Source organism: Camellia sinensis, chromosome 11, assembly GCF_055761805.1.
Source record: "Camellia sinensis isolate YWXY chromosome 11, ASM5576180v1, whole genome shotgun sequence".
In the NCBI taxonomy this organism is placed as follows: domain Eukaryota; kingdom Viridiplantae; phylum Streptophyta; class Magnoliopsida; order Ericales; family Theaceae; genus Camellia; species Camellia sinensis.
The window spans coordinates 20,293,438-20,308,441 of NC_138971.1; the positions used below are offsets into that span (position 1 = coordinate 20,293,438).

Below are 15,004 nucleotides of genomic sequence, written 5' to 3' on the forward strand. Positions count from 1 at the left end.
GCGACTAACGTATTTTTTAGTTGCTGAAATTAAATTTTTGCCGACCAAACTTTTGGTCGCCAAAGATAAAAAATTATTTTTTTTTGCATTTAGCGACTAAATTATTTTAGTCGCCAAAACTATCTATACGGCGACTAACATATTTTTTAGTCGCTGAAATTAAAATTTTGCCGACCAAACTTTTGGTCGCCAAAGATCAAAAATAAATTTTTATTTTTTCTTTCAGCGACTAAATTATTTTAGTCGCCAAAACTATATATACAGCGACCAAAATATTTTTTAGTCGCTGAAATTAAATTTTTGCCGACCAAACTTTTGGTCGCCAAAGATAAAAAATAAATTTTTATTTTTCATTCAGCGACTAAATTATTTTAGTCGCCAAAACTATCTATACCGCGGCTAACGTATTTTTTAGTTGCTGAAATTAAATTTTTGCCGACCAAACTTTTGGTCGCCAAAGATAAAAAATAAATTTTTATTTTTCATTCAGCGACTAAATTATTTTAGTCGCCAAAACTATCTATACCGCGACTAACGTATTTTTTAGTTGCTGAAATTAAATTTTTGCCGACCAAACTTTTGGTCGCCAAAGATAAAAAATATATTTTTTTTTTTCATTCAGCGACTAAATTATTTTAGTCGCCAAAACTATCTATACGGCGACTAACATATTTTTTTAGTCGCCAATTGTGGAAAATTTAGCGACTAAATTTTTTTTAGTCCCCAATTGTGAGATTTTTAGCGACTAAATTTTTTTTTAGTCGCCAAAAATTAATATACCCCGACTAAAAAATTTTAGTAGCTAAATATTGTACTTTTACCGACCAACATAATTTTTGGTCGCCAATTCCACAACTTTTGGCAACCAAAATATTTTTAGTCGGCAAAAGTGGTCGCCAAAGCTGTATTTTCTTGTAGTGATTCATGCCCCAACTTTTACCCCAAGAATTTTGAATCACCCAGAAATTCTTCCCCGTCTCCTTATCTGTACCACATCCCATTAGCAATACGAAATGATTTGCAACTTTGGTAAGAATCTCATTGGGTTCTTCGTATATACCCTACAATATGAATAATAACTCATAAAAAAAAATGCAACTATTAAATAAAATAAAGCATAATCATTTTTTTGGAAGGGGAGGGGGGGGTACAAACCTTCTTGTATTTTTTCAACTTTGCACTGATACAAATTGCTGCACCTAGAGGATGTTTCTTCAGAACTTCAATTATGCCATCCTCATCTTCTTTGTCTATGTTCTTGAAGCTTTGAATTCTCAAGGCAGGCTTTTATAACAAAAAATAAGTAAATAAAATAATACCAAATCAAATCAACTAAGCAAAATAGTAATTTTGATTTCATAAAATAAAAATAAAATTATATATATGTTTACCAAATCCTTGTCTTTATTGACACAAGGGTGTTTTTGGGCTTGGAAAGGACAATCAATCTCACTTCTTATGCCATATTGTATGGCATATCGAAAGCCTTCGTTGATCGAGCATACATAACATGCTTCATAATCTTTCTTCACACAATTGATCAATTCTTGTGGAGCTAATTGAAATAGTTCCCTAGGTTGATTGTTAATATTATACAATGACTCAATAGCTGCACATGAAACGATGGCCCAACAGCAATCTGGTAGGGAAAAAAAACATATGCATATGAAGAAAAAAAAAATGTAGTTTAAGATTAATATAAAAAGTACTAAGATTTAATGATCTTACGACAATGATGTTGATCTCTGACTTCATTAAGTAAACCCTTTTCCATCCAATTAATAGTCGGCATATTATCAAAAGAGATAGCCTACACATAAAAAAATAAAATATAAATTAAATAATTACGGCATATACTTTACATAATCAATTTGTGTACAACTTTAACAAATAGTACTTTATACAAGATTCAAACTTAAAAGCACCCACTACAACTATGTTTTTGCCAAATCTTTGCAATTCATCCTTCTATAGTAACTTTATCCAAACTAGGCCTAACTATAAGTTAATATATCCAAACTAGGCCTAACTATAAGTTAATATATAGCATACAATTTACTAATCATGTAAGGAATATTCAAGACATTTATGTTTTAATAAACCTTTTGCAGTGCACTACAATTTGGTAAGGAATAGCCATTTTGCTTGCTCTCCACTGGTCTATTTAGATATAAGTGTCTTCAATGGTGTGCAGCCCAACTTGGCAGACTTGGGTGAAATTGCCAAGGTGAGAATTGCACTCTGGGTGAAGTATAACACTTCTGGATTGGCTTTCTCAATCCATGTTTTCGTCTCTAATTTAAGTTAGATTTGGTTTTTGCCTCCACAGTGGCAGGTGATCCTAGGTGTTTTTAGCTTGATTGTTCTTTTGTTATTGGGGTGGTCAGGGTACTGCACCTATGTATGGTTGTTCTATTTGAGTTGGAAACTCTTCAACCCTTTTTCTTGGCATCAAGTTGCACGTGATTGGTCTTCCACATGGTGCCAATCTAGTTGGGATATGGTGTTTAGACAATGATGCAATATCTCCCAAGCTCTCATTCTGTTTTCTTTTGTCTCTTGTTCTCCTTTTGATTTTGTTTTAATAAAAATCTTCCTTTGGCTTTGCCATTCAAAAAAAAAAAAAAATGAATAGTTTTTGAGTACATTAATTTTTAACATATATGTTTAACTTCAATTTTTGGATGGTTAACATTTTTTTTTTTTTTTCGGATCAGCAAAAAATAAGCTTTATTGATGAAAAAAGCAATATACGTGCCAAACTTGCATCAACAAAGAAGGAAAGTGCACTGAGCATCATAGCTAATCTCAACAATCTCAACTAGGTTGGCACCGCAAAGAAAGCACAATCATATACTAGCACTTAACTCAAGATTAGTGAGGAACCAACCAAAAACGACCAAAGGAAGAAAGAAAACCACAGCAATAATTTTTTTTTTTTTTTTTTTTTTTTGATGGTTAACGTGATGCATGTAACATTAATTTTCATTATTTTGTTACTGGAGTTATTTGAAATATATATCAAAATATAAACTATTTAGGTATGAAACATATACATAAGAACAATTCTTAAGGATATTGTTAAATTATTCAAATAATAATTTTAAACTTTACATCTAAACAACATAGCGAAACTTAAATATGCATGTAAACATCATTTCTTGAGTTAGATTGGGTTACCAAATTAATAATTTAGTGTTATTCTCTAATTTTCTCAAGTAGTAAATCAACTTGCTCAAGAATCAGAGCATACCAAACCAAAATGTTTGGGTTGGAGAGCTTTAAGGCTTAACTTGACCAAGTTACCAAGTTGCTTGCACCTCCATTTAAAAAGAAAATAAAATAAAAAATAAAGTGAGGTGTTTAGAGAAAAATTCTTAAACAAGTAAACAAAAATGACGAAGGTGAGACATTCAATAAATTTCTTTAGGAGAATTGCTGAAGTGTTTTTTTTTTTGGGTTGCATGAAATTTGTATTTTGTGATCGTCATCCTCGACGCATTAGTTTTTCAGGTGAGTGTATGCATTTATAACTTTACATTAATATTGAAAGAATTGGAAATTTCACAAAATTTTTAAAAATTGTAATAATTTTGAAGGTTCAAAGTTAAAGAGAAATTAAAATATGTTAATTGTACAGGAAAATTTAATTGACCAAAATTAGGATGATTTACTTCAATAGTCTACAAGCTAGTTTAAATAGTCAAATGTTTATATAATAATGCTACTCTAACAAAAAAAAAAAAATTAGTAGACCCAATGATGTGATTCTTGTATATAATTTTTCTATAATAAATTCGAACAAGAAGAATTTATGTTATGGGTTGACCCTAAACAATTAGACTGAACACATTTCCAAACTCCAATCATTAACCAAACCAACCCCTTGAGGTTTGCTAGCTGTTTTTCGTGATGAGAAGACAATGATCATCAACTTTGAGGAATGCATTTAAATATTTTGTTCTAAAATCAAAATAGATGCTAGTAAATTTCATGTAGTTGTATCTTCTGGACATAGGTTTGGTATGCTAGCCATAAGTTAATAAGGAAGCCGTGGCATGGCATGAGTTTAAATATTTAATGTAGAAAATTTGTGCAAATAATTCCAGGGAAAATTATAAAAAATTAAATAAAATTAAATAATTCTAAGGTTTCACTTTTGGTAATAAATCAAATTCTAATTTTTTAATTATTTTAATTTAAATTTTGAACTTTTAAAATGATATCAATTTTAATAATCTATTTATATATGTAATTTATATTTAATGGAGAAGGGTAATTTAGACAATTTAATCATTTTTTCCCCCCCTTTCATTACTATTAACACTACCTCCCACCCTTACAGTCATCCATCACCCCAACCCCCTCCCCTCTTTCCCATTCCACTCTCATCCCATCATCATTTTTTTCCTGTCCACCACTACTCTTCTCCTTTCCCAGCTTACTCCTCTCCTTCCTACCCAATCCATAGCCACTGTGCATTTAGGCCATGTTTGATTCACAATACTAATAGTGAGGTATTAATAATCCTATCAAATTAGTGTGGTATTAATTATCCCACCCCTACCCCATTACTAATAATCCTACAAATTTGTTGGATTAATTATCCATTGGATTAATAATCCTAAACCAAAATGTCAAAACAAACATAGGATGATTGGGCCCACGGATTAATAATCCTAATCCCATGCTTTAATCCTTCCAATCAAACATGCCCTTAGATAATAAAAAATACTTCAATATATTAGGTGAACTCAAATGCTATTACATAAGGTATTAATAATTTGTCATTTTTATGTTCCAATGATGCTTATTCATGAAATCATTCTTGTTCTAATAAAAAAATTTTCTTTTGCCAATAAAAAACTCCCAAGGATGAATAGCAAACTACAAAGATTTGAGTTTGGGAGCAAACCTGTGATGCTTGTGATATCAACTTCTTGCCTTTATCCTTAGAAGTCTTCTTCCTTGCTTCCATCTTGCAAATTTAAGACAACATAATTCTATCCTTAAAATCTTGACTAAAAAAAAGTGAACTTGGAATTTCTTTTCCTATGGATTAGACAAACACTAATAGGGGAAGAAGTTAAACATATGCATGTAAAGCTTGAAATGTTGTTTCAAGACAAAGCAAAACACTAATGTAGCATAATCAGGAGACAAAGTGAGCGGCATAAAGAAATATACAAAGTTACCCGCTGGGGGGGGGGGGGGTTGATTATTGAAACATACCAAAATATATGTTTTAGCTAGCATAAAAGGATAAAACTATTTAAAAAATAAAAAGAAGGCCAAAGCTAGTTATAGGCTAATTTTTTTATTATGAAAAATAGAATTTAAACATGAAAATCCTAAATTTTTCATTATTATATATGTAAAATAACATAATTATATGCCTATATATGTTTTAACACAAACATATTTTCGCTGTTTTCCTTAGGTTCAATTAGTATAATGATTGAGCTATGGGATTTCAAGACACAAACGTAATATCAAAATAATAAAAACCTTCAAATACACACACACACACACACACAAAAGAAAAGAAAAGAAAAGAGAAAAATTATTGAAAAAAAATTCATCCAAATTATTTTAATGTCAACCATATTTTGCACTCTTTTCTTTAGATGAAGTAGTAATTTTATTAATCCCTAAAAAAAGGAGGTCAAGCATAACCTGTCAAGAAATAATAGAAGTTTCAAAACAACAAAGACCGAAAAAAAAAATAAAGAAATAAAGTATCTTAGGAAAACTCCAATATTAAATTGTTTAATTGGATCATATTTTTATCCTTTTTCATTTGGACCAGTCAATAATTTTTTTACTAGTCATCCAAAGAATGCAGAAGGCCAAAGTTAAAACATTAAAAAACAAGTTTCAAAATATCAAACACATCAACAAAAATTTAAATAAAATAAAAAATAAAAAAAAAACAGAGTTATTCTCATACCAAAGATTTATGAATCATATTTTGAGAATGATGTAGGACAACTCAAAAAATTTGGCCTAAGGCTACTGACATTAATAAATAGGTTTTGTATTTTAAATAGGTGAATACTGAAATCGAGATACATCATCTTGCACCTCATTAAGATTAGGAGGTCAAGAATTTACCTATTAAGCGCATGAAAGACTTTTTTTTATGTCCCATGTTCAAATAAAAGGTGTCTTCTACAAAAGATAGCCTATTTCCAATGAGAATGAGAAATTGGCTATGCATAAATATTTCATGTCTTTCATTTTGTATATAGCGACCCCGGTCTTTTCCCATTTGATTATTGTATCCAGACTTAGGTTCCGTAGATTCTGTCATTATATAATTGTTATTGTTGTCCCTTATTTTCTCATTTGGAGTTATAGGATGTGTTGGGCAGGTTTGTTTCAGGTTGGTTGGGTTTAGAAACCAAGTGTTGCTGTCCAGAATTTTGGATCTTCGCTCGAGCGAGGAGTTGGTCGCTCGAGCGAGCTGTTGTTTTTGGTTCTTCGCTCGAGCCGGGGTTTGATCGCTCGAGCGAGAGTTTGCGTCTGGTATGGACCTGTAGCTTTGCATTCTTGGCTCGAGCGAGCTTTTTTTTGCTCGAGCGAGTATTTCTTGTGTCTGGTCGCTCGAGCGACCAATTCTTCGCTCGAGCGAGTCTGTCCAGTTTAATTAGACAGCAGCGGGTTTTTAATCAGTTTTCATCATCTTTTTAGATTCCAAACCCTAAGGTCCAACTTCTCTCTCACCCTACTCACCTTCTCTCTTAGATTTGATCCACTTAGGATGTGTTTCTACCCTAGATCCTTCATTAAAAAGAGTGTGTGAGTCAAGGGCTTTGTTTTAATCTGAATTGTTGGTAGTTTGGAGCACTTTGAAGTTTCGGTCTTCATCTCCATCTTCTCTTTTGGGGCTATTTCTTCGAGGTAGGGATTTCCTACTCCATTCTATAAGTTTTGTTCTAAGTTTTGGTATTTTGATATGTTGGGGATACTTTGGTAATTTTGGAAAAAAACCCTAGTGATATTAATAAGTTAATTTGTATAATTAATTAAAGGAAATTGGGGAAATATGGTTAAATTCATGGAATTGAGGAATTCATTGATTAAGAGGTGTAGTTGGATAATTTAAATCACTCACCCATTGAATTGTTGATATATTTATTTTCAGTCTAGAAATAACTGTTTTGGGCTATCGGTGGAGGATAGCTGAGATTGTTGTAGACACTGCATGTGGATTAGGGATAACTGAAACTAATCATTGTTTAAGTCATCAATTTTGACTGTTGAATTAATACAAATATTATGTGTATTGATTGTGTGTTGTATATGTTATGTGTTTACATACATTGTTTTGTGTGAGAAGAGATAGGGGATGTACTCCACGGTTTAGGGGAAGATAGGGGATGGACCTCTAAACCGGATTTTGTTTGGGAGGAGATAGGGGATGGACTCCATTAGCATCACTTTTATGTGTGCTTATTTATATAGAAGTGTTTTTATTAATACAGCACTAAAATGTGTATCAATCTGGAAGTATGAAGTGTTTTGATTTGAGCTTGAGTCTCATTTGTTTGTTGACATTGGAAGAATGTGAATATGATATATATAATTCACTGTTGTAAGTTTGGCTAGGTTCTGAGCCATATTGATAAAGTTGGAAAGTAAAACGTGTCCTAGACAATAGTGTCATGAGACTGTAAAATGAAGTAATTGATTATCTTGGTTAACCATCTGTTGAATGCTATTGCTTATATGTGGCTTAGTATATTTCTACTGGGCTGTGGCTCAACCTTTATGGGAACATCATTTTTAAGTTCAGGTGATAAGCTACCTCCAAGGACTTAGCTTGGAAGGACTTGGATTTTGAAGACTATTTCTAGTTATTTGTTTTTCATTGTTAGTACATGTAAACACTCAAGCCTAGGGCTTTATTTATATTTGAGTTAGAACTCATACTTTTGTGTCCAAGTATTGGCTTGGAAAGATGTAAGCCGTTAGGGCATTTAATTTGATGTTACATGTAATGCTTTTGTTTAGTAAAACTCTGATGAATATTATAATGAATTATTAAAGTGTTTTCTTTAAATAATGCATGTCAATATATATATAATGGGTTAATTTTTAGGGCATTACATTGTACTTTTAAAATAACCCACCTACTTTTGTGCATCTAATCCATATATATCATGGAAAAGAAAGTAGAAACAGAGGCATTCTTCACTAGCGCTAAATTTGAATCTTAGGTTTATAAAGAAAATATATTAGACATAAATTACTAATACATTTTTTTAAGGGTAGTTAAATAATTTATTTATTTATTTATTTATATTTTTTTGGGTGACAAATTTCAACTCATTTTTCTTGGTACGTACTTAATCAAAAACTAATAATACATTTCTCATATTTCCCGTCATTCTCTTATCCTAAATTTCCCCTTTTGACTTCTCTCACTCTAAATATCAAGATCTGAATAAAGGACGGATGGGAAAATTCTTGAGATTCAAATCCCCCAACATCTAATAGTTGGCAATCCTATAATCGAGTTTAAATAAATGAAAATGAGATAAACAACCTTAAAATCAAGGTAACAAATAGTTTTCAAACCCTGAATGTAATTGATGTTTCGTCAATGAGTCTTTTTTTTTTTTTTTTTTTTGAACAACAAAAAACAGATTTCATTGATGATGATAACCATATATACATATGACATTACATCAAAGAAGGATGAGGAAATGCAAAAAGTATTAAAGCATAACCACACGATCCGAAGATGAGAAACCCACCCCCCCTCCCCACGACCCCCCCCCCCCCCCCAACATACACACACAAAAAAAAAAAAAAAAAACCCCTAGAACAAAACCAAACAGTCCAACAAGAACAGGATAGCAGCAGGAAGAACAATTAGGAACACCCCTGCAACTGAAGACACCCCAAGAAAGAAATATTTGCTCAGCCAACACCCCTACTGAATAGACACCCCCCCCCCCCCAAACATACACACACACAAAAAAAAAAAAAAAAAAAAAAAAAAAAAAAAAAAAACCAGAACAAAACCAAACAGTCCAACAAGAACAGGATAGCAGCAGGAAGAACAATTAGGAACACCCCTGCAACTGAAGACACCCCAAGAAAGAAATATTTGCTCAACCAACACCCCTACTGAATAGACACTACACATAAAGGACATGAATAGACAAAAAATTTCAAGATTTATTAGTAGGACTTAATTCTTAAAATTCCTATCCTTCTATTTATTTCTGTATACAACTTGTGTGTCCTAACATTGTTGATATTTTTGTAAGCAAGATCAATAATTAATGGAACGGGAACAAACACTCAAGATTTGTCACTAAATGAAAATTGAACTAAGCTTCAACTAAACTTTCAAGATTTGTCGGCACAAGTTTTTATTTCGAAAAAAAAAATCACTAAAAAATCCAATCTCAAACTCCTACTAATGTACCTAATCCCTAATCCATTCTCTGTTCCTTTGTCTTCCCTTGGGTTTTCTCTTTTTTTTTTTAAACTGTTTTCTTGCTTCCCTCTAGAAATTTCTTCCCCTTCTGTTTTTCAAATTTCCTCCTTCAAAGTCATGTTGTTGATTCTAATTATTGAGATACAAGTTGAGGCTTTACAATGGGAAGACTCATCACATTCATTCTTTGCATGCATGAAAATGTTATTACAAATTAGGACTTGTGGTTTTGTCTTTTTTTTATTTGACAATGATTGACTTGAGTTGAGGCTCATCTCTACGGGTGACTCTATTACTGCTTTTGTTGTCTTTTAGTGCAAAAAAGTAACTGGGAGGGAACTCTAACATCTCTCTCTCAACTTACATTTTTTGAATAGCAAAAAGCTTTATTAAAATGGAGAGAAAGAGTGCAAGAAAACATAACAAACCGAGATAAAGGGAAAATATTGTGCAACCCAAATCAAAGCAAACAAGGCAATAACAAGGGAGAAAAAAAAAAACACATGGGCAGGGGGATGAGAATTGGAAAGGTTCCAACTCAGAACCACCACCCATCAATCAAGAGGCAACTCAGTATCAACAATGTTTAATGATGGGAATGGAAACAAATTCACATTTCATTTGGGCAAAGATTTTGCAACTTCTCTCAATCCATGTATGATAATTTGATGTTTCTCCCTTTTTTGCTTTTTTTAAGTTAGTGGAAAGTGTTTGTTAGGTCTATGACTTTCGTGAGTTAAATTTTGTTTGTACTGATGAACCTCTTTATATACAAACAGAAACATTACACAGAATAACATAACACGTTTGTATCTCATTATTTCAAAACTAAAACAACCATCCAACTATCATATTATTTTAAATGTGTCAAGGCATCAGTATTTTTTCTCTATAAAATATCATTTTCCTTAATAGCTTTATGTTAAAAACAAATCAAGATCTTCTCGAGTAATTTTCCGTAGAGTTATTTTAAAGTGTTTTTTTAAGTGATTAAGATTTAATTTTATAAAAGCTGAGATTTGGCAACAATAATATTAAGTTAAGGGTATAATAGTATTAATAATTACTTTTTAAAAAAAAAAAAAAAAAGCTCAACCATACAAAAAAATTATTTCAAAATTACTCTACCAAAAATCACTTTAGAGAATCTGGGCTCATTAAAAATAATAGAAATAAAACAACAACAATAACAACCAATCAAAATTTGAAAAATCTTAAGATTGTGTTTGTTTTATGGATTTGAAAAATAAAATTGAAAAATAAACACAATATGTGTGTAAAATATAGTTATATTTTATTTACTTTTACTCACATTTTTCTTTTCTCTTTTCAAAATTTCAACCAAATTTATAAACCGAATCATTTGGACAACCTATGAACCAAACACAACCCCGTCTGCATAAACACAAACCCAAACGCGACCTAAGAATAGAAACATAACCTATGAACCAAACACAAACCCACCCGCCTAAACCCACCACTAAACCCTCTTTTTCACCGTACCACCATCACTTGTTCACATATTTTACAGTCATTATTATTTAACAAGACATTTACATTGAGATCTGTCAAATGATATTCATTTAAACAAAAAAAACATCCAAAATATTTTTAAAAAATTTATAAAAAAAAAAAAAACCACAGATCAATCAAAATAGTAGTGGGAAGAGAGAGAAGGAAACACTACAATATGTATGTACACTAGAAGCAAAACCCTTGCAAAGAAAACACCGAATCATTTGAACAACCTATGAACCAGAACCAAACACAAATCCATCTGCGTAAACACAAACCCAAACCCAAACACAACCTATGAACCAAACACAAACCCATATGTCTAAACCCACCACTAAACCCTCTTCTTCACCATAACCATTTAAAAAAAATCCCAAAATAATCCCAAAAAAATGAAAAAATTAAAATAATAAAATAAAAACAGAGAAGGAAACACTACAAAATGTATGTACACTAGAAGCAAAACCCTTGCAAATGTGTTACATTGTGTTTGTGTAGAGAGAAAATACCTGCAGGCTGTAAGAGTTCTTGGAAAGTGACTAATGAGTGTTTTCTCTCTTCAGATAGAGAAAGAGTAGAATGGAGTAGAGAGAGGGGGAAGGATGAGAGAAAACGGAGACCAAAAAAATGTGTGGTGTTTTCTCTCTAGAGAGAGAGAGAGAAAAGGGAGAGAGAGACTGCGGGACACACATGGAGAGAGAGAGAGAGAGAGAGTACCAGTACACCTCTGCAAAAACTAGGCTGCGCCTCTTGCACAAAGGGGGAGCAGAAGACAGGTGTAATAGTACGGGTGGGTGACAGTCTCCATAAGGAGAGAAGGAGCAAAATGGAGAGAGGGAGAGAGAGAAAGAGAGTGTGTGTGGGAGGGGATTATAGGGGATAGAGGATAGTTTTAGAGAGAGAAAGAAAGAAACTCTTAATTAGAATTAGAGAAAAGGAAGGATAACAGAACCCAAAAACTCCTACTCTAACCATGCTGCTGGCACTGAAACAGCAACAAAAAAAATTAAAGAAGAAACACCATGGGGTCAGGAGGGCAGTCATATTCAATATAACTCTCAAAAACTCAAATGGCCTCTCATTAAAAAGACTCAGGAAGATGATAATCACATAAATCTCAGTACTTTCACGTCGGTGCAAAACGGTCTCGTCGGCATTTTTCGACATCACCAATGTATTTTCACCCCAATACGAGTTCAATTTTTTATCGCAAATTGTCAAAAACAATTTTCCGCATTGCCGTTGCCGGGGAAGACTATCGGCAGTGACGTTCCAATCAAACGGTGCCGTTGCATGGAAAGAGATTGTGCTTGTAGCCGAAGATTCCGCTCGGTTCTTGATTGGGCCTTTTAATTAATTCTGAATGGTCCAGCCCATATCAGATCCGACTCATTCTCGTGTCCACTCAGTCAAGGAGCTATATAACCCAGTTTTGTTTTGTATGTGCTCTACTTGCGTCGTTGTGGGAGGGAAAAATATAAAATTATGGAGGTGCAACTCATTTGATAATTTCCCCCCTACCCCAACCTCCCAATATATAATTATTTCCCCAAATTATAATTTGATCCAAGAATTTGGCCGTTTGAAAAGTGATTTTTTTAGTAATTTTTTGATTAAAATATGAATTAAAAAAAAATAATATGTTTGTGAAAGAAAAAAAAAATTAACTTTTTACCCAAAAAAAAAATTGTAAAAAGTTTTGTAGAAAGGAATGAATCTTTCATTTTTTTTTATGAATTTAATATTTTTAACTTTTTAACCTTTTTAATCATTTTTTAATTTTTTTTACTAAACTAATTTTTTCCTAATAATATATGTCGTATCCCAACGTATTTTTATTGCTTAACAGTTGTATTCACTACTTCTATGTTTTTTTTTTTTTTTTCCAAAGACAATAAGGTAAATACCTTTCTAAGTCAAATGAGCATGCACTAAAACGTGACCACAGCATTTTTGTATTTGACTAATGTTGGGATTACAAAATTTTCTACTAAAATTTTTACCAAACAACTGAATAACTTCCTTTTAAGTCAAATGAGAATTCACTAACAACATGATCATAGCATTTTTGTCTTTAATTTTAAGGTGAAACTTTAATAGTAGAACTTTCTTATATAAGTGAATCGCACCTTTTTATGCGTTCCACTCCTCTCATATAAAAAAATTATGTTTGATTTTATAATTAGTTTTTGCGCATATAAAAAAAAATTGTTATAAATATATTAATTCAATTAGAACATTTAGATTTAAGGATCTATGTAAAATTCCAGGTGTTTGTGCAAGTGGTGCAAAAATGGTGCAAAAATGATAACTTTTTGTGTTCAAGAAAAATAAGCAGCAAATTAAGCTCTACTAGAACCAATTTTTTTATTTTTTTATTTTTTATTTAATGAAGGGACTTGACCAATTTTTGAATGTCAAATAATTAAAGTAATATTTGGATCATGAATTAGAATAGGGAATTGAAATGAGAAAGGAACAAAAAATGAGTAAAATGTGAACAAAATAGAAGTAAATTTCTCTTTTTCTTTTCAAATTTCTATTAAAATTTATAATTTAAACACAAAGTAACTTGTCATTTGAAAATAAAATTGTAATTTTTACCATATGTATCTATTAACGTGTTTCTTCCTCCATAAAACTTTTCATAGTTCTCCTTTCTTTTTCTTTTTTTTTTTCTTTTTCTTTTTTTTTTCTTTTTCTTTTTTTCCTTCATGATGGTTGAACATTTAGGCTTCTTTCCAACAAAAATTCACTTTAAATTGATTAAAGTAGACCATATCAAATGTAAATAAACTATATCAATTGTAAAATGAGATTAAATCTTTGTGTTATAAATGGGATCTGAGATAGAAGAAGAGAGAAGAAATTGAACATAGCATACTGTGTCAAGGCAATAATGTTGCTTGTGCTCAATTTGTTAGACAATGAGTCTGACCAATTGTTTTATTTTATTCTAGGTGTATTTGGAAACTGATTAATATAGTTAAAAAATCAAATCATCATTGAAAAAGTAAAAAGGAAAAAAAAAATTCAATTCATATAAAAAGTAAGAAGTTAGTGTTCTCTTTAGAGACAGAGGAGTAGAATGGAGGAGAGCAAGAGAGTGGGAAGGGTGAGAGAAAAGACAAATGAAGAGCAAAGAAATCTTTGGCGTTTTCTTGAGAGAGAGAGAGAGAGAGTGAGTAGGAGGATACACATGCAGACAGAGAGATAGAGAGAGAGAATGATTTGTAGAAAGATAAACAAAAGACTAGTACAAAAAGTAGGCTGCGCCACTTGCACAAAGGGGAACGGGGACAGGTGTGTAATAGTACAACAGGTGACACTCTCAGAGGAGCAGCAAACAAAATGGAGGAGAGAGAGAGTGTGTGTCTGTGTGCAAGGGATAGGGAGATAAGGGAATGTTTTAGAGAGAAACAAAAGGGGGAGAGAGATAAACAAAGAAAAAAAAAACTCTGAATCAGATAAAAGGAAGGGTAACAGAACCCAAAAATCCCTACTCCAACCACACTGCTTGCACTGAAATAGCAAATAAAAACCCTCATGGTCAATTTTCACTGCACATGTGTATATATATATACGTATATATCTATATTTATATTTATATCTATATCTATATCTACATCATATCTATATCTACATGTATGACATGAAAAAAAAACAAAAATTAAAGAAGCACCAATGTATTTTCACGCCAATCCGGGTTCATGTTTTGTTTGCAACGAGTGGAAAAACAGTTTTCCTCAGTGTCGCTCGGGAAGACTATCGGCAGTGCCTTCTTTCCAGTCAAAACGGTGTCGTTGCATGGAAACAGAGATCTGGCTTGGGGCCGAAGATAAGATTCATTCGGCTCGGTTCTTGATTGGGCCTTTTAATTAATTCTGAATGGTCCTGCCCAGCCCACATCAGATCCGGCTCATTCGCGGGTCAACTCAGTCAATAACCCAGTTTTGTTTTGTTCCGTATGTGCTCCACTTGTGTTGTGGGAGGGAAAAATATTATTTACCCTATTTGACTAAAAATATTTATAAA

The 15,004-nt window shown here is 32.1% G+C and overlaps 1 long non-coding RNA gene across 1 annotated transcript; it reads right to left on the reverse strand.

Annotated features, from left to right (window-relative positions):
• Window positions 1–925: 925 nt before the first annotated feature.
• Window positions 926–1,576, reverse strand: LOC114306964 (uncharacterized). The gene is made up of 3 exons (XR_003644892.2): window positions 1,392–1,576; window positions 1,200–1,284; window positions 926–1,061 (listed from the first exon to the last, which is right to left on the reverse strand). It is a non-coding gene; the product is annotated as an uncharacterized LOC114306964 (long non-coding RNA).
• Between the last annotated feature and the right edge of the window lie 13,428 nt (window positions 1,577–15,004).